Consider the following 18,492-nt stretch of genomic DNA (forward strand, 5'->3'; position numbering starts at 1 on the left):
GAGGTGGCAGCGAACCGGCCGCGACTGAGGCGAGGCCGAGCAGCCCCGAGCGCGCGGAGCCGACCGCGGGCGGCCTCTCAGGCAGCCAAGGGAGCAGTGTTCTCTGGGGCTCGGGCTGGGCCGGGGTGATCGCGGGGAGTGCCCAGGAGCGTCCCCGCCCTGCTCGCGTCGCTCGCGCTCTTGCGGCCCTTCAGCTCCCCAGCGCCCGCCCCCGGCTCCGCCCGCCGCCGCCGCCGCCGCCGCAGCCCCTCGCGCTAACGGTCGGTAGCGGCCCGCGCGCGCCGCCAGCCGGGGGCTTGCGCCAGCCACGAGGGAGCGTCCGCGGCTCACGCTCCCGCGCTGCGGAGGAGAGGTGAGCCCCGCGTCCACTCTGCCACCGCGTACCCTCCGCGTCTCGGCCGGGCTTCCTGCCTCTCGAGCCGCGTCCACGTCCTCCCGTGGACGGGATGGACGCGGTGGTGCCCTGCGCCCCTCCGGGCTCTCGGTAGGCATGGGCTGCGTGAACGTTGGCGGGATTCTCGTGGTGTGACGGTCCCCCCAGCGGGCGGGCGTGGGCGTGGTCCCCTCCATCCACGCGCGGCGACTTCACCCTCTCGGCTCTGGTCCAGGATGCTGATCTCGGAAATGGAGCCCTGGAGGTTTGTGCCACCGAGAATCTGAATCTGTCAACACAGACATCCTCATTACATCATCCTGCCACTCTGAGCAACCCCCTCTGCCCCCCCAAAACACACACACACCATACTTACAACTCCTTCCCGCCCCCGCACCCCCCGGTTTTCTAATACTGTCTTCTTTTTGGTGTCAAGGACTTGGAGAGAATCCTGAAAGATATTGAAGCATTTAGAATTTATGGTTCTGTTGCTGTGGTTGTCACCTCCGCTCTGCGTCAAATTTGAGACTCATTTCTTAAGGATGTCTCTATTTTCTGCTTTATTTGCACATTGATGGCTCTGCTGCTCCGCTGGCCACCGCCGCCCGGCGTCTGAAATAGACTCGTGTTAATATGCGAGAGGGAAGAGCTGATTATTAGCAGACAGGCGGGATTCAGATAGCATCTGGCGGGTTTTCTCCGTTTTCATGTGAAAGCCTTCCGTTTTTGCTGGTAAACCGGAGGTTTTAACTTTTAGCCTTGGATGCGTTCCTTTCTCTCCTCTCCCTCCTTTCCCCCCTTTATTTATCAGCTTTCAGTTTGGGAGCCTGCTTACTTTTAGCAGTAGTTTAACTCATCTCCTGTCACTGAAGCTTTCTCCCACGGCAGGCAGGAACTAACTCCCTCTGGTTCCAGGTTACCAAGACGATTCTTTTTCTTTTCCGCTTACTAGTGCATTTGTATCTTTCTGAACATTTGCACTTAGGTTAGGGCTAGGCATGCCTTGATCTTAATGAAAGACTTTAAAACATTATAATTTTAAAACTTCCTAAGGGTTTATTGGTTTGTCATGTCTGCACGGATCCTGTTACGCATTACTCTAAAAATTTAGAGCTTTAAAATAACAGACACAATTGTATTGCTAAGACATGATGTGGAGCTTGCTCCTAGAGTTTTGGCTGTACAGTTGTCATTGTTTAAATCAAGTGCAAAAGAGGTTATTCCTGTTTATTTAGTGTAATAACTGTTTACAGTAAAAACTTTAAAGACTTATAAAAGTAGATCTGCTGTATTTTAAAGATCTCATCATTCTTGTGGGAGAGACACAACACAGGCTAGGAAAGGCAACAGATTGCTTTTGTCATATCGCTTTGCTGTTTTGGAGTGTACTTAAAGGATTATGATTGATAAGGCTGTCTTGCCAGAGAATGTTGACACAGGTGTGCATCGTTATCTTAATTAAGATCCTGAGAAAATGTTGTCTATAAAATGGTGACATAAGAAGGGCGGCATATTTTTGTACAGTTTTGCTTCTGGAGAATTTAATTGCACTAGAAATCTGTCTTTGAGTTCCAGATTTTGTGAGCACTTTGGCAGCAGAAGTTTGAGAGAAATGATAGTTCAATGTTAAGTGTTCTGGCATGTATTGATACTACTTGTGGCTTTTTTGGCAATGCCTCTATCGGCTTTCTTTGTGCTCCATCTTTGTGGAATAATGGTTTCTGATTTAGAAAGGAAAGCATGAATAGCCTAGTATGTTATTAAGCAAACGTTTATTAGTATTCAGAAAAAAATATGTAGAGGAAGACATGCTTAATGTGCAGAAACAGGAATGTAATGAAAAAGTAAATATATAGGAAATTTATGTCCCTTCATTTTTTTTTTTTTTTTGAAAAGTCTCTTAGGATGTTTTCATGATCTAAAACATACTCTTTTTTCTTCTCAAGTACTTAGCTACATTGTTTATGGAAAGCCTTGTTTTACTTCCAGACACAGAAGAAAACTGTTTTATTTCTTCCAAAATGTGTTTCTGTAAATTCGAATTGATGAGCAAGAGAAGATAGTGCATTTAGACTCTTATTAGTTTAAGGATCTGAATCATAACCTGGATGACCACTAAAATAATATTACTGTCCTTTACTTCAAATCTCTGAATGCCAAAACAATAGCAAGACGGATGCTGTTGATTATATTACCCCTTGGCTTATCCAGCACCTAATACCCTTCAACATAAGTATTGCATTAAGATTTCCCCCCTCTCTTTGTAGCTCATGATTTCCTGGAAGCTGGCTGTCCATCAGTGTGTGTGTAAGATGTGTGAGTGTTTTTCTTTAATATTAAAACTCATTGTAGAAAAAGGAAGTGAAAGTGGAGGAGGCCATAGGCGTTCTGATCGGAGAGGCCAGGTAGAGAGTCACAGCTTGTTTGTGACTCCAGGGATAATTAGCTGCCTGTCATTATATGGGAAACTAAAATCAAAGAATGATTTATTTAGACTTGTTTGCTGAAACGAAAACAAGAGCATTACTTTTGAGATAATTGCTTTAGTTATCTTCCAGATCCCCCATCAAAAAATTTTTTTCTGGCAGCCAGCATCAGCATCCCAGTGTTATTATCCATCTATTATTTTCAAGTATGATATGTTAAAAGAAATGAAATCGGAATATGAGCTAATTACCTGTCATCTGGTTTAATAAATAATACCAAGTAATTATTAATGTATTAATATATAATTATGTATTTTTACAGTATAGAAATCTTGGGGAAATTTTCAGTGCAAATAAATGAGATCATGTGATCCTGAGTGAATTAAACATGTTTTTTAAAATAGGTTATGAAAACAGTATCATATTTTGGAATAACATTTTAACTCTGAGATAGCAGAGCCTGTTTTGTGTGGTAGTACCTCAATATCTTTACATATTTCCCTTCAGTGTCTACATGGTGTTGAGTCCTGTAGTTTTAACATCTTTTTGGTATAAATGTTAGCTGTTTTTATAGAGAATAATTGTCCTTAATAGAATAGCAGCTGATACAACTCTGAAAAGATGTAAAACCTTGGAATTATTATTATTTTTGTTCAATAATGACTCTGGTTTGCTTTCATAGCACTACTATGGAGTGTGGTACTCATGACTTAACTTCTTCATAAATCTGTAGTATTTTTATAGCTGGAGTATACCTAAGTACCAATTTAGAGTGGTAAATTAACTTATATGCTTCAAAATTGAAAACCAGTATATACAAATATAGTTAAAGTTTAAATCTTTATTAGTGAGGATGCACTTAGTATTTGTTTAGGAGAAGAGAATATAATTTTCTCCTACAGTTATCTTTTATGTAATCCATTTTACCAACCTTTTCTCAGGTTAATGATATTCCACACCTTGATACAGTCTTTACTTGTTTATTTGCGGTAATATAAAGTGATACCTTGGGGAAAATTAGATTAGATATTCGTATCTAATATCTCAGAAGTATTTAACCAGACTTCTATATTTCCTTAAACAGAATCATTTTTATTTTCTGTGCAGGTTATGAGTATGATGCTTCCATATACGTTTGGATGTTTTCAGCTAAGTTCACTTCTGAACTGTGGGGCTCCTCCAAGTGTTGACTGAAATCTATCCTTGAGCATCCCCACGCTCATCTGTAAGTGAGTGTCTGCACAGTTGTGCTTGTGTATTTGGGAGTAAACCCAAAATAGCACCAGTGTTTGTTTTACCAAAGTATTTATATTGGTAATAGGGACGGTCTCAGTACAGAATGGAAAGAACGCCACTTGAGGCCTTTATTACCATTTTACCAATGTATTAATAAGTAGGAACATTTTGCTTCATGGAAATATACTGAATGATTTCTTTTTTAATGGTATCTTTGGATAGTGAAATTTATGACCTCAGTGCTTTTCATAAAAATCAAGACTAAGGTTATGATGTATTATAAAGAGATAATTATTATTTGAAGGAAATATTTATATCAAATTACAGCTTTTTATTATTTTCATTACCCCAATTCTTTTTAGAATAAATATAAGGGGAGTATCAGCTCTAGTCATAGGTACTAAACTCTCTTAATGACAAAGGACATACAGGTGTGCACAAAACTTGTCCCTTCTCATCAGAATAGGGGCTCGTGAACACAAGCAGATGAGAAAAGCTATAAGAAAAAAAAAATTGTGCAGAATATTTGTGTTGTCTAGTGGGGAAAGCAAAGTACAGGATTCAGTGATAGAGAATATTTTCTTAAAAAAAAGATGGTTGGAGGACCAAAAAAAAAAAAAAAAGCTAATTCTACAGAAGGCAACTCAAGTACAGTCTGCTATAGAAGCAGTGCTTCTCTGAATACTTTCAAAGGCATTAAAGTGACTCTCAATATTAAATGAAGTAATATCTAATTGTTTTTAAATAGCACCTTTGTGTTCTTCTATATCTGACTGAGCCTTATAGGTCTTCATGTATGACCAAGAGCTGAAGTATTGTAGTGACTTAGGAAACACACAGATACAAAGAAAATGTTATACAGTGAACAATCTGATTCCTCTTTGTTTGTCTTTAAGCTTAGTTTTTGGTTTTGTTTTTTTAACCACATAAACTTGTTGAATTTAAAAGACGGAGGATTAGATTTTTTTTTCCTTCCTAAGAATGAATATAGGAAAATCTAAACATGCAGTCAAATTGGTTGGATTTTATATCTGTTATTTGACAAAATTTATTAAGATGCATATTTATATATTAATGGTATTCAAATATATTAAAACTAATTCTCATTTTATATAAAATAGGTGTGTGGAAGGGAGTTCCCTACTCTTGAAAAGATAAAGAAAGCATATCCTTTCCAACAATAATAGATTATAGTTTATTAATTGAGCAGGTTATACTAAATATTCTCTGGTGAAAATGGTTAGGGTATGCTTTTTGAGAAATATATCATTCAGGAATAAAATCAATTCAAGTATAGGTAATTAAATTGTAATTCAATGAAGGAAGGAAGTGGTAGGAAAGATGAAGCTAACTCTTGCTGTTTTTCTCTTTAAGAATCTACAGTCCATAATGGAGCCACTGTACTGGCTTTTGGAAGGAGGAGATTCTGAAGATAGGGAGGTAATATTATCTCTTTTAAGAGAATACTTTTCTCTGTAATCCTGCGCCTTTATTACATATAAGAACTTTATCTAGGAGGCAGCAATTTCTTTAAATTTGGGGTATGGAAACAATCTGATTTTTCTCTGCTGAGTTTTTGAGCTGCTGTGTTGGGAGGGCTGAGAAATCTCAGCTAGGCCTACTCAACACCCTTAAAATAGCTTCTTTCTGAGAATTAGATCTGTGATGGTGGCCTACCCCATCCCGGTAGGTGTCATTTTAGTGTGTGGTGATGGGCACACATGGAGCAGTTGCTTAGCTGTCCTCATTTACCTCCCTGGCTTTGTTGCCTTCTCTAGGGGAGCACGCTGTCTGCAGGGCAGTTTACTGTCAGCCACCACCCAGCTCAGAGTGGGAGACTCGCTGGTTGACAACTGGTTCCAGAGCTCTGCCAAGGAGCTCTCCAGGCCCAGCCGGGGCTGCTGTAGCGCACGGGAGGCCGGGAGCTGCGCCACTCGGGTTCCTTCCCTAGTTGTCAGCTTTAGGTCCCTTTCCATTTTTTGTGTAATCCTGGGCTGTGGGTAATACTTTCCCTTTCCTCTCACTAGGTTGGCTTGCTGCTCTCTTTGCAGCTGTTGCAGGGATTCACATGGAATGGAGGACTCTGTTTTATTCTGGATAAGATCTTTGAGCATTTCTCCGCATGCTTTTTCAGTTTCAAAAACCTAATGTTGGTGTCCAAGAGTGAATATAAGATTCTTGAACAACAAAAATAAAAAACGAGAAAATTTGTATCAAAAAGAAAAGCTTCCATCTTTTCAGGCTATGCTGCTGCCTTGACTATGCAAGTTAAATTAAAAACAGAGTCAAATCCTTTTATAAAATATCAGTTTATCATTCAATCATTCTATTTCGAAGAATGTTTATAAAAGCTTAAATTGTGTTACAGTGTTTATGTAATTTTTTTTTCTTTTTAAGAAAAATGATATACTTTTCTAGTCATCAAAAATATCTACTCCCCAAACTATAGCTATAGAAGGATGTTAATGGAATAATGGACTTTATGATGTCTAATTATATAATTGGGAAATGGGTAAGCAACAGTAGTAGTAGCTAAAACCAGTTTCTTCTATTAAAGAGCTAGTATAGAGTTAAAAACAAAAAACTTCAAGAAGACTCTGTAATCTTTAAATCAAATGACATTTTTGGTTAATACAATAGGAAGAAGAAGCATACCAATCTCAGATTCTTTTTTTCTGGCCTAGGTAGACGTTGGAAGCAGCTGAAGAGCTGTTAACATGTGGCCTGGAAAAAAATTATCTAAAAGTGGTTACTTGGAAGGCAGTTTACATTTGCAGAACAATTCAATATTATGACCTTGACCAACTTTTACACTTCATATTACTTGGGTTATTACTCCAGCTTTTAAAATATCAATCTATGGTATAGCTTGTATATGGAATACAAGGGTATTTTTGAATTGACTAAGTCTTGCTCATCATTCTAAATTGTGCTTCAGTATTACAAAGTTGAAATGTAATATTTATTAATAGAAGGAAAATATAAAATTTAATATCTGGGCAACTGAGACCTTTAAACCTACTTTAAAAGTATAATCTTGACATCTATGACACTATTTTTTTGTCTTTGAGATACAGATAGAATTATGGATTATTCTAAAATCCAGATGTTTTATTTATTAATTCCAAATTTTGTTCTCTACAATGGATTTTCAAAGTAAAAGGAATACATTCTTTAGCCATGGACTAATTTATTAAACATTAGTACACAGAAAATCAGCCTTGATTAATTTAAAACTGTGAAAGGGGGCAGGTAAAACTGTTTTCAGCTGAAATTTCCTAATGCAGCAACCATTTAAATTAAATGTTTGTTAACATAATAGTGATGGCATTTTCTCCTCCTCCTCCTTGTGGTTTTGTCCAACTAGATGTTACAGTGGCAGTTGCGCTGACTGTTAAGTGTTTAAATGATGACACCATTATGTGAAGTGATTTTGAAATGAGAGATTCCAGCCAAGAATTACATCTGCTCCCATCTCCTTCAAATCATACTCTCTGGCAGTACAGATTATGATTGATTTGTTTGTGACAGATTGCAGGAAACAGTCATTGATTTTTCAATATTTTACCTTAAAATTATTTACAGTTGTAACCATGGGGAGGTATTTCCATGGGCTGTCAGCCCCTGAAAGACTAGGATAATATTCCCTGCTCTCTGACAAGACAAATTACCTGTAATGAGTGCAGTAGCTGAAGGGTATACTTTTATTTTAAAATATGTCAATAACCCCAGTGACTAAACGAATATTGATTTAGCATAATGAAGCCTGAGTAATGTGAAAATGAGCTTTTTCAAGGAGCATGGTAAAGACTTTCTTTTTAGCTGGTTGTAAGAAGCTTTTCATTCTTTTCAACTAGCTAGTGGAGATAAGGAGTTTTATATGCAAACCATCAGAATGATAGTGTTATTTGTGATAACCAGGGTCCAAATATTCTGCCCTTGCTTTTATCGATTCTTTTTCAAATCTTATTTGGAGTCTTACTTTTAGTCATAGAATAGATACTGATTTACTTGCTGTTACCTTTAACCAGCTTAATATATTTACCATTTCAGCATCTTTTGCATTAGAACCTGTGGTATTGAATATTAACATATAAGTCTATATCTAGTCATTTGTAGATGACATACTGATTTACTTGCTGTTACCTTTAACCAGCTTAATATATTTACCATTTCAGCATCTTTTGCATTAGAACCTGTGGTATTGAATATTAACATATAAGTCTATATCTAGTCATTTGTAGATGACATAATAATTATGTTAAGACATTTCAAATGGGTCTATTGTAGTATTTAATGTGCTGTATTTTATGGTAGAATAATTCCCAGTCCCTGGAAATAAGATTGCTTTCACTGGGAATGAAGATTAATTTACTTAAGTCCTGATATTTTAGGCAGCAGTGCATGTTTCCATTTTTGTTAGACTTTCCCCTCCTTTCCAAATGTAATTCTCAACTTTTTAATGGATTAAGACCCTAAAATATAAGGTCCATCAAACAAGAATGATAGTAAAGTAGTATATAGTTTTGTTTCATAGTTCATCGAGGAGCCTGAAGATCTTATGCCTGAACTGGTATTCCATGGAAACCCAACATATTTTATGATAACTAATAGTAACGAAATTTTATTGAAAGCAATAGGTAAAGTCCCTTTAGAAATTAAAAATGAGTTTTGATTTAAAGAAAATTCAGATGACTCTTTGTGAGTGCTAGTTCATTTGCAGCACTGCTTTGGAAATGTTGCAATAAAATGAAAAATACAAACAGATCTTTTAATGGAAAATAGGATAGACTCTAGAACAAAAGTTATCCTTTTGTTTTTTTTTTTTTCCCCAGGAATTTGCCTGAGGGTGTGAGACAGATGATTTCTGTTACTCATCCTAGTTATGTCCTGCAATAAACTGGATACTTTATAAAATACCGGTCCCTTGGTTTCAAATGCTGTAAGATTTTAGTTCTCCATTATCCTCTCCTCCAAGTTCTTTCCCTTTTTCTATAAAGGACCTTTGAAAATAGAAATATAAAGCCTGCACCATTATCATATGTGAAACTGATAGCCCAAATTTTTCAACCATTAATTTGGTTTATAGTTTTCTAAGTTGATCTCATATCTTAGATCTTAGATATGAGAACTTACCTATGGATAAGGCTTATCTACAGAATATACCCTCCAGAAAAAAATAAATATAGATCTTTCTCCTCAGTAATTAAAAAAAATAAAGCATATTTTCTTGAGACAAATCTGTGTTAAGGAAAACATCTATATTGTTGTTTAGTTTATTTTGGAATAAAATAATAAATGTATATGGTAAGCACCTCCTGACCCCATCATGTAGTTTAAACCTGGCTATTCATTTTATAATACATGTGCAGAACTATTTATGTGAGTAAAATTTAATAAGTACATAGATAAAGCTTTTTCTGGGGAAATTATTCTCTTTTGGATACTCTGCCCTTTTCCGTTTCTTTTCTCCCCTTGAAAAAAAAATACCTGCCCTTGTTCTCCTTTAGGGAAAAACTATTTAGATAAAGTGTTTTTAAATCATGCAAGTCATTGCCTGGGTTTGGTTAAAACATTTATTTTTTTTGAAAAGGAGAAAATACCCCCGTTTGAAAAACCTTTCTTGCATTTGTATCTATTAAGATAAACAGTTTACTTTGATACGGTACATACCAATCTACTTAGTTAATTTTTTTCCAGAATTCATTTTACTCTGTTTGGTCTGACCTTCTATGATAACTTAATATAGAAACAAATTAGCATATAATTCTATTTTCCATGTGACCTCAACCAGTTGCAGAATTGTACCGCCACTTTTCGGTGGGGGGGCAATTTGATATTTTATGTAGACTCTAGCATAAAGCGTTTGCAAATGTTCACTGCATCCTGGCTCATGTGTTATCAAAAATGTTTCAAAGTAAGCAGTTAGAGGAAATCCTCACCCCTATTACTAAGGTATTACAATGCCTCCAAAAGGTAGCATTTTTAATTAGCGTACGTGATTGATTAGTGATTTGTCTTTCTCCCAAGCATAAAGCAGCTGGGCAAAATTAAGTGAGGTTGGTGAAGTATAAGAAGATATTAGGGGCTGGTGGTGACAGTGATCATGACAACTAAATAGATTTTTTTGTTTTTTCTTTTAGATTCAGCAATCAGTCTTTGAAATTTCCTGTGGTCTGTTCAATCTAGATGCAAAGGACATGGAAAAATCAAGTGCTCAAGTGGTTTAAATATGTTTTGGATATTCTTATTTATAGATTACAGGATTTTTCCAATTAAAATCCGCAGTTGTCATGCAGAAGGAGGTTATGCCCTTCTTGATCACCAGTTTTATTTGAAATGCTTAGCATTATAGTGTGTTACTGAATGCTGTTTTAATCAAAGTATAGAAAAATAAAAACAATTCTATATGTTGACTTTTTTTCTAAAATGACTTTGTTGGACTGAATGAATGTTTATACCTGAAAAAGAGGGTTCCTCCCTGAGAAAAAAATCACTTTCTCCATTATAGCAATTCTTCTGGCAATCTGATATCATTGGAATAGGTTTAAAATCACTTTCTAATGTGACCCTATTATATTTATGGAAGAAGAAAGACTTAAAAGTTATCCATATATATAATTTTAATTCTCTGTAGTAGTCCCTCTGGAATGGAACATTTTCTTTTTAAAAAATCTATTAGCTCAACTCAGGTATGAGGGAAAAATCATCTCAACTGGCAGAGCATTCGTTACGTCTTTGAGTATTTGGTTTATATAAAGGTTGACATCCAGTCTTCCACAGAGTTCTTACATTTGGGCAGACTGAATAATGAGGGGTTGCCTTGGCATTGGGAAATTTCTTGTTGTGGCCTTTGTGGTGGCTGAAGGGAAACGGAAGGATTCCTCCGTGGCAGGCAGGCGTCTGGCTTCTGTGGTATGAACTCTGTCAAGGGGTATGTGTGACCAGAGGTAGCCCTTAGTGAGGGGACTGGAGAGATGCACAGATGCTGCTGACACCCGAAGAAGTAGTGGCGAGTTACTGTTTTGGGCATGACCCAGTTTGTACTTCATCCACTTCTATAGTTCTCACAAAATGCTATGATAAATTCTTAAGCTCAGATCTCCGTACAGCAAAGTAAAATTTTTAGGCTAGAATATTTTTTATTTTTAATTAAACTTTATATTTTGAGATAATTACAGATTTCATGTGCAGTTTTACTAAATAATGGAGAGGTCCTCTGTACCTTTAGTTAGTAAGTTTCCCCTCAGTAGGGAAAGTATCACAACCTGGACATTGGCCTCATTACAGCCCAGATACAGAACTTCCATCCCCGGAAGGATTCCTCACTCTGTCCTTTTACAGTCGTACATGCTTCTCTCCTGCTCCTCTTCCTGTAGCATCACTAGGCTGTTCTCCTTTCCTGTAATGTTTTTTCTTTTCAAGGATGTTCTATAAATGGAATCATATAGTATATAACCTCTTGGGATTGACTTTTCTCACTCAGCACAATTTTCTGGAGCTTCAACTCACATGTATCAGTATTCTGTTCTTTTTATGGTTGGGTAATATCCCGTGGTGTGGTTGCCCCACAGTTTGTTTAACTGTTGTACCAGTTGAGACTTCAGTGTTGTTTCTGGTTTTTCACTATTATGAATAAAACTGCTGTAAACATGCATGTACAGATTTTTATGTGAACATAAGTTTTCATTTTCCTGGGATAAATGCCCAGGAGTGTGATTGTGGGTCATATGATAATTACATAGAGTCTTTTTAAGACTAGAATTGATTTTGTGTGTATGGAAGGGGAGACAAAGAGAACATCTACATTTTTGTGGTATTTTTGCTTTAACTGGATTTGTCTACGATTTCAAAACATACAGACTATTTTAAATAACTTGTAGCTAGATATAAAAAAAACATTTTTCCACAAACTAGATTTTGTTCTTATTTCTAGAGAAATACTTTTGAGAAAAAACTGACCTTTTTTTGGGGGGGTAAGCAATTTCTGTGTAAAGGAATAAAGGTAGACATACACTATAGAAAGTGCTGCAAAGCTGGCAGGGTACTTGGGGAAAATTTGCAAGTGTTAATAGAGACTTGACATTCAAGGCTATATTGTAATAGTTTTTCAATTTGTAGACTTTAACTTTTGTCACTACCATGTAGCCTGCAGATTTTATTTGTAGAATAAATTCATTATCTTTATCATTTGTGTTCAGCTGTGTTGCATTTCATGTCCATCTAATTCAACTATATGCATGTAGGAAGAAAAAGAAGGAAATGAAAAACAAACAATATCTTTTCTAGTGCAGGCATGCTTAGTTGTGTCCGACTCTTTTGCAACCCCATGGACTATAGCCTGCCAGGCTCCTGGGTCTATGGGATTTTCCAGGCAAGAATACTGGAGTGAGCTGCCATTTCCTTTTCCAGGGGATCTTCCTGACCCAGGAATCAAACCTGTGTCTTCTGAGTCTCCTGCATTGGCAGGTGGATATTTTACCACTAAGCCACCTGGGAAAGCCATCTTTTCTAGTACCTGGCCCCTAAAATGCAGCTACTGTATGCGATGCTTAGTGGAAGAATGGCTTTGTTTCCAACTCCGGTAGAAATTATCCTGGTATACTTACTGAGACATAATAAGGCATATACAAAACCATCTATGCTATATTTTGGGAGAAACCCACTGAAAGAATTTTCAAAGATAATTTTATTTTGATTTTCTACCATATATATTGACTTTATCGCTCTTAATGAAGATGTAGCTCCATTTCTTTTTAGAAAACTTTGGATGCCATTAAGGGGTTACAATAATCCTTCTAACAAAAGTCAATATTATAAATCTTTAATTTTTTCGAGTGTGGCCTTAGGGACTTCACCTTAGGCCAAGTAGACCCCAATCTTGCAGTGCTTCTAAATATAACTTCATCTTTAACCCATTATAGCCATGACCACAGTGATATAAATGACATAAGACAATAAAATAGCCCTTGCCCTTGAAAATGACCTGGAAAAAAGATATTGTGGACACATGGAATCTATAAATACTGGTGGTCACTCATCATGAAGCAGCGAGGGAAGCACCTCTGTCTAGCACTTCTAGGCACTGGGACCCTAATGATAAGGAAGAGCAACACAGACCCTGATCCCTGAGAATGGTTCTCTTGATTCTTAGTTTAGGGGATGGGGACAGGGGAGAAGTAGAAAGAAACTGAGATAGAGACCAGCATGATTATGTGTTACCAGAAATCCAGAACCTTCAGAATTTAGGAGAGAGACTAGGAAAGCTGAAGCTGCTGGAACAGGCCTCACAGAAAATGGTGGGCTTCAACTGGGATGGAGCATATACATGAAATGGAGGAAAAAAGATATTAGGAAGAGAAAGAAATGAGCTGCAGTGCATTTTGTTGAAAGTGGGGTGCAGTCTGGTCTGGCTAGAATTTCCTGCAACATTAAAATGGTTTGTGACTGCCCCAAAGTATACTTAATAGCTTCCTATGTTTTAGTAACTCACCAGAAATGTGGCAGGCCTTCTTTAAGAGTAATATTTGAATTATGTGTATTTGAGAGAAAAAACAAATGGATACTCTTCCTCCTAAAACCAGGGCTTGGAAGTATGTTTTTGTTTTGAAGCTCAGTTTGTGAAAATCAAAATATTATTTTCTTCCCTTTATGTTTGATAAGGGATAAAATATTTTGTACCTTTCTAATGTCTTAAATGCATAACCTATAAGACTGTAATACTTTGAAATGTTTTATTTATTTTAAGCTTAAAATAAAAGAACTTTAAATTCTTTTAGAAGAGCTCCAAAATTAAAACTGTAAGATCACATGTAGATAAAAGTTACATAAAGAACATGTTTGTAAGATGGTACATAGAGCTGATGGCTTTACTAAAAAACTCTTTTGGGCACCCTAAGAAAATACAAGTATTTCTGTGCATTTTTTTCAAGCATTCAAGGTAGGAGGAGAGCTGAGAGTCTTTTCTAAATATACATCCAATTTTAGGAGGCTAAACCAGAACTCTCTAATATGACTGGGCCCTGGAAAAAGGAAGCCACCTAAGGGACTATTAGAGTTCCATAAGTTTATATAAATCATAGATTTGATCAAAGTGATTATAAAAGACATCCAAATTAAGACACTCAGGGCTTTACATGTAATAATATAGATTCCAGTACCCTCAACTATATACCATTTCCAGTGAGGAGACCAAGATGAATTGGGTCTTAGGAAAGTGCTACATGAGGTGGGCGACTTAAAAGTTCTGAATATACATAATGACCCAGTATTGTGGAATCATCTTGTAATACTGTTTATCTAGCAGTTTAAGAAAAAAAGAGAGAAAAAGAAAACGGTGCTATTTTAGATAGTTTAAAATTTTTTTTACAAATACTGCAAATCATAGGTTGGTTACCACTAGACTTCCTGACTCTGCTGTGATTGCTATATTCTCTGTATATTCTTTTAAAATACCAAGCACTTTATAATTTTGTCTATAATTGTTTATGTATATTTTATCCACAAAGTGTTTCTAGAACAACTTACATTGCTAAATTACCTTAGCCTACCTGCCATCTTTAAGCTTTATGTATAAATATACTGAAGTGTCAGTTGCAAGACACATTAGCAGACTATTTAATTTTTTTTCCAGAAGATTTTTTATTCAAAACACCTTTCAAACTCAGTGCATAAAAATAGCAGGCAGCTCCCACTTGCAGGCTTTTGAAGCTAGAGAAGACGTGTTTTTCACATGAAGAAGCTGAGTCCTGGGAAGATGAAATGCCTCAGTGGTAATAAGGATCTTTTGACTCCAAAGCAGATGCTGCCAACTTGAAGATGCTTGTCCCCAATTCTGGAAATTCAGTCTTCAGATGCTTGTATCACAACCCTAGTCTTCATAATATTTTGTTTTACAGACGTCAGAAATAAATGTCTAACTCATCATCTGTACGTGCCATCCAAACGTTTTGGCACGCAGTATGGGTACAAGGAACAAGGTAAAGCATGTTAATCTCAGAACTGGGTTTTAACCAAAAGAATGCTCCATGTATTCATTACTGTTTATGCATACCTGCTGGGTTTTAACATTGTGATAAATTCAGGGGATCAAATCTGAATGCATGTTCCCTGAATTCAACAAAGTGGGCATTGGACTCAGGCCTGGAGTTGAAACGGTGAACGGCATGCGGTGTTTGTCTTTGTGGAGCTGGGAGCTTAGCATCTGCCGTGGCTACAGAGGCATAAACAGACCATTTCAGCTCAGCGTGGTGAGAGGGAAAGGCCAGGTGCCGTGGGACCACAGGGGCACAGTCCCCAGGCAAGCCTGACGGAGGGAGGGTAAAGTCAAGGAAGGTTCCTGTAGGAAGGGGGCACTGAGGTTGAGTCCTGAAGGAAGGGAAAGCCTCGTGCCTTTGGGAGTCAGTGAGGAGCTCGAAGGAAGCAGAAGATATGTGTGCAGAGATGGGGAAGAAATGAGAGTAAGCAGCGGCCAGGCTGGAAGGGCAGTTTTTATGCCAGACAGAGCAGCTTGGACTTCATCTTCCTTTCACCAGATCAGCTCTGCATTGTGGAGGTAAAACTTTCAGTAGTGACGCAAGGGTCTTTGGATGATAAGAGACTCTTTCAGTGGTTTTGCAAGTAGTTGTCCAGGGATGAGATCAGTTGCAGGAGCTGAGAAAATGGCCAGGGGAAGGAGGGATGTCGGTGGATTGATGTGAGATGTTAAGATGCTAGAAATAAAAGGACATGCGACTGAAGGGTTACAAATGCAGGCAAAGGAAAAGCATGTCAGCGAGGATGTCCTAAAGGTTGCAGCAGTTAGGTCGTGGTGGTGGTGTTTCGAGACAGGGAACCTAGGAGAAGAAGGTCTAATGGAGAAAAGACAGTGTGGGCAGATCAGTTGGTTTTGAGGTACTAGTAGAATATCCAGAGGGGTTGGAACTCACAATCTTGAAGCAGCCAGAGAACACAATCTATTCTTTCATATCAGTCTATTTTCTTTTCTCTGAAAATCAGATTTTCTGATTTCTGAAAGGCAGATTTCTTTAAAAAAAAAATAAAGTGTTCTCTTTCATTATTAAATGTTTTTTCCTCGTGTGATACAGCTGTAATGATCCTATGGAAAGCAAGTCTGAGATGAACTGTTCAATATTACTGGGCAACATTTGTTTAAAAAAAAAAGATGTGGTTTGGAAGGATATAAAGGAAGGAAAGGGAAAGACTGTTCCTGGCGATAGCTGTCCCCTAAACAGCTCAATGGATTCAGTTCAGTTCAGTTCAGTTCAGTCGCTCAGTAGTGGCCGACTCTTTGCGACCGCATGAATTGCAGCACGCCAGGCCTCCCTGTCCATCACCAACTCCTGGAGTTCACTCAAATTCACATCCATCGAGTCAGTGATGCCATCTAGCCATCTCATCCTCTGTCGCCCCCTTCTCCTCCTGCCCCCAATCCCTCCCAGCATCAGAGTCTTTTCCAATGAGTCAACTCTTTGCATGAGGTGGCCAAAGTACTGGAGTTTCAGCTTTAGCATCATTCCCTCCAAAGAAATCTCTGGGCTGATCTCCTTCAAAATGGACTAGTTGGATCTCCTTGCAGTCCAAGGGAGTCTCAAGAGTCTTCTCCAACACCAGTTCAAAAGCATCAATTCTTCGGCGCTCAGCTTTCTTCACAGTCCAACTCTCACATCCATACGTGACCACTGGAAAAACCATAGCCTTGACTAGACGGACCTTTGTTGGCAAAGTAATGTCTCTGCTTTTGAATACGCTATCTAGGTTGGTCGTAACTTTCCTTCCAAGGAGTAAGTGTCTTTTAATTTTATGGCTGCAATCACCTTTGCAGTGAACACTAAATTTCAATTGTGCAGAGGGATTTAAAGATAGGGAGGGAGGGACAAAACACTTCCAGGAAAAAAAGACTGGAGAATAGTTTTGTTTTTAGAAGCTTGGTGAGTTTGGATTGCAATATATGCTTAAGTGATTAGTAAGTAACATTATCTGGATCATATTACTTTCAACATTCACCCACAAGTCCTCACTGAGCATGTACTGGATATTGGGTACAGGGTACTGGACAGTGCTGGCAATTGAGTAGGGACCTCACTGGACATGGTCTTTCCCTCACAGAGTTTATAGTCTAGCTGGAGGGCTATAAATTCTGAAAGTAGCTCTCTATGATATTTCTGTCTGTATCTGTTTACTATAATTGACATAGATTGGGAGGACAACTTATGACTCTTGGATCCCATAGAAATGAACATGTATACCTCCAGAGGGCACTGCTATGTTCACAGCAGAAAGAAAAAGAAAGGATTCAGGCTGCCTTGACTTCCTTCTATCTGTTGAGCTGGGGCTGGTGGGATTGTTATTCGAAGCAGGGGACTGGAACATAGGTGGAGAGTAGCTCCTAGATATTCCTGAGTGGCTGAGAAAGAGTTGTGACTTGTTTGCTCGCAAGGGTCAACCTCCCCTCCAGAGTAGTGCACTTGTTACAGTTGATGAGCCTGTACTGACACCATCACCCATTGTCCACAGTTTACCTTAAGGTTCCCTGTTGGTATTCTACATTCTGTGGATCTGGACAAATGTGTAGCGATGTGGATCCACCACTAAAGTATCACACGGAATAGTTTCACTGCCCTGAGAATCCTCTGTGCTTTGTTCATCATTTCCTCTCCACCAACCCCTGACAGCGACTGATCTTTTTACTGTCTCCATAGCTGTGCCTTTTCCATAATGTCATACTGTTAGAATCATCAAGTATTTAGACTTTTCAGATTGGCTTTTCAGTTAATAATATGCACTTAAGGTTTCTCTTTGTCTTATCATGGCTTTGCAACTTATTTCTATTTAGTGCTGAATAACATTTCATTTTCTGTATGTACCAGAGTTTATCCATTTATCTGATGAAGCACATCTTGGTTGCTTCCAAGTTTAGGCAATTATGAATAAAGGAGCTGTAAACATCTGTGTGTAGGTTTTTATATGGATACAAATGTTTAACTCCTTTGGGTAAATACCATGGAATGCTCTTGTTGGACCATATGTAAGAGTATTTAGGTGTATCAGAAGCTGCCAAACTGTCTTATAAAAGTGGCTGCATTGTTTTGCATTCCCACCAGCAGTGAATGAGATTAGGTCTCTGACTTAATGAGCCTGCACCTCTTGCCTGAACTTGACAATCCTTCTTAGTCTTCCTCTTCTTTAGCTAGGACAGGGTGGCTGGAGTGGGCTGGAGTTACATATTTACCTTCTTCCCTGTGGAAGGCTCGAGCCTGCTGGAAATGGGTATTTCTTTTCCCTCAGGTCAGGTCAAGTCAGATCAGTTCAGTTCAGTCGCTCAGTCGTGTCCAACTCTTCGCAACCCCATGAATCGCAGCACGCCAGGCCTCCCTGTCCATTACCAACTCCTGGAGTTCACTCAGACTCACGTCCATCGAGTCAGTGATGCCATCCAGCCATCTCATCCTCTGTCGT

General features: G+C 38.3%; 1 long non-coding RNA gene across 2 annotated transcripts; it reads left to right on the forward strand.

Annotated features, from left to right (window-relative positions):
• Window positions 1–3: 3 nt before the first annotated feature.
• On the forward strand, window positions 4–12,222 carry LOC105004339. Of its 2 annotated transcripts, none has more exons than XR_827208.1 (4): window positions 4–352; window positions 3,907–4,024; window positions 5,410–5,475; window positions 10,179–12,222. It is a non-coding gene; the product is annotated as an uncharacterized LOC105004339 (long non-coding RNA). The 2 variants fall into 2 exon arrangements; XR_827209.1 differs by having other exon boundaries at window positions 242–484.
• The last annotated feature ends 6,270 nt before the right edge of the window (window positions 12,223–18,492 follow it).

The sequence above is a fragment of the Bison bison genome, unplaced genomic scaffold (genome assembly GCF_000754665.1).
Source record: "Bison bison bison isolate TAMUID 2011002044 unplaced genomic scaffold, Bison_UMD1.0 scf7180017864473, whole genome shotgun sequence".
Taxonomy (NCBI): domain Eukaryota; kingdom Metazoa; phylum Chordata; class Mammalia; order Artiodactyla; family Bovidae; genus Bison; species Bison bison.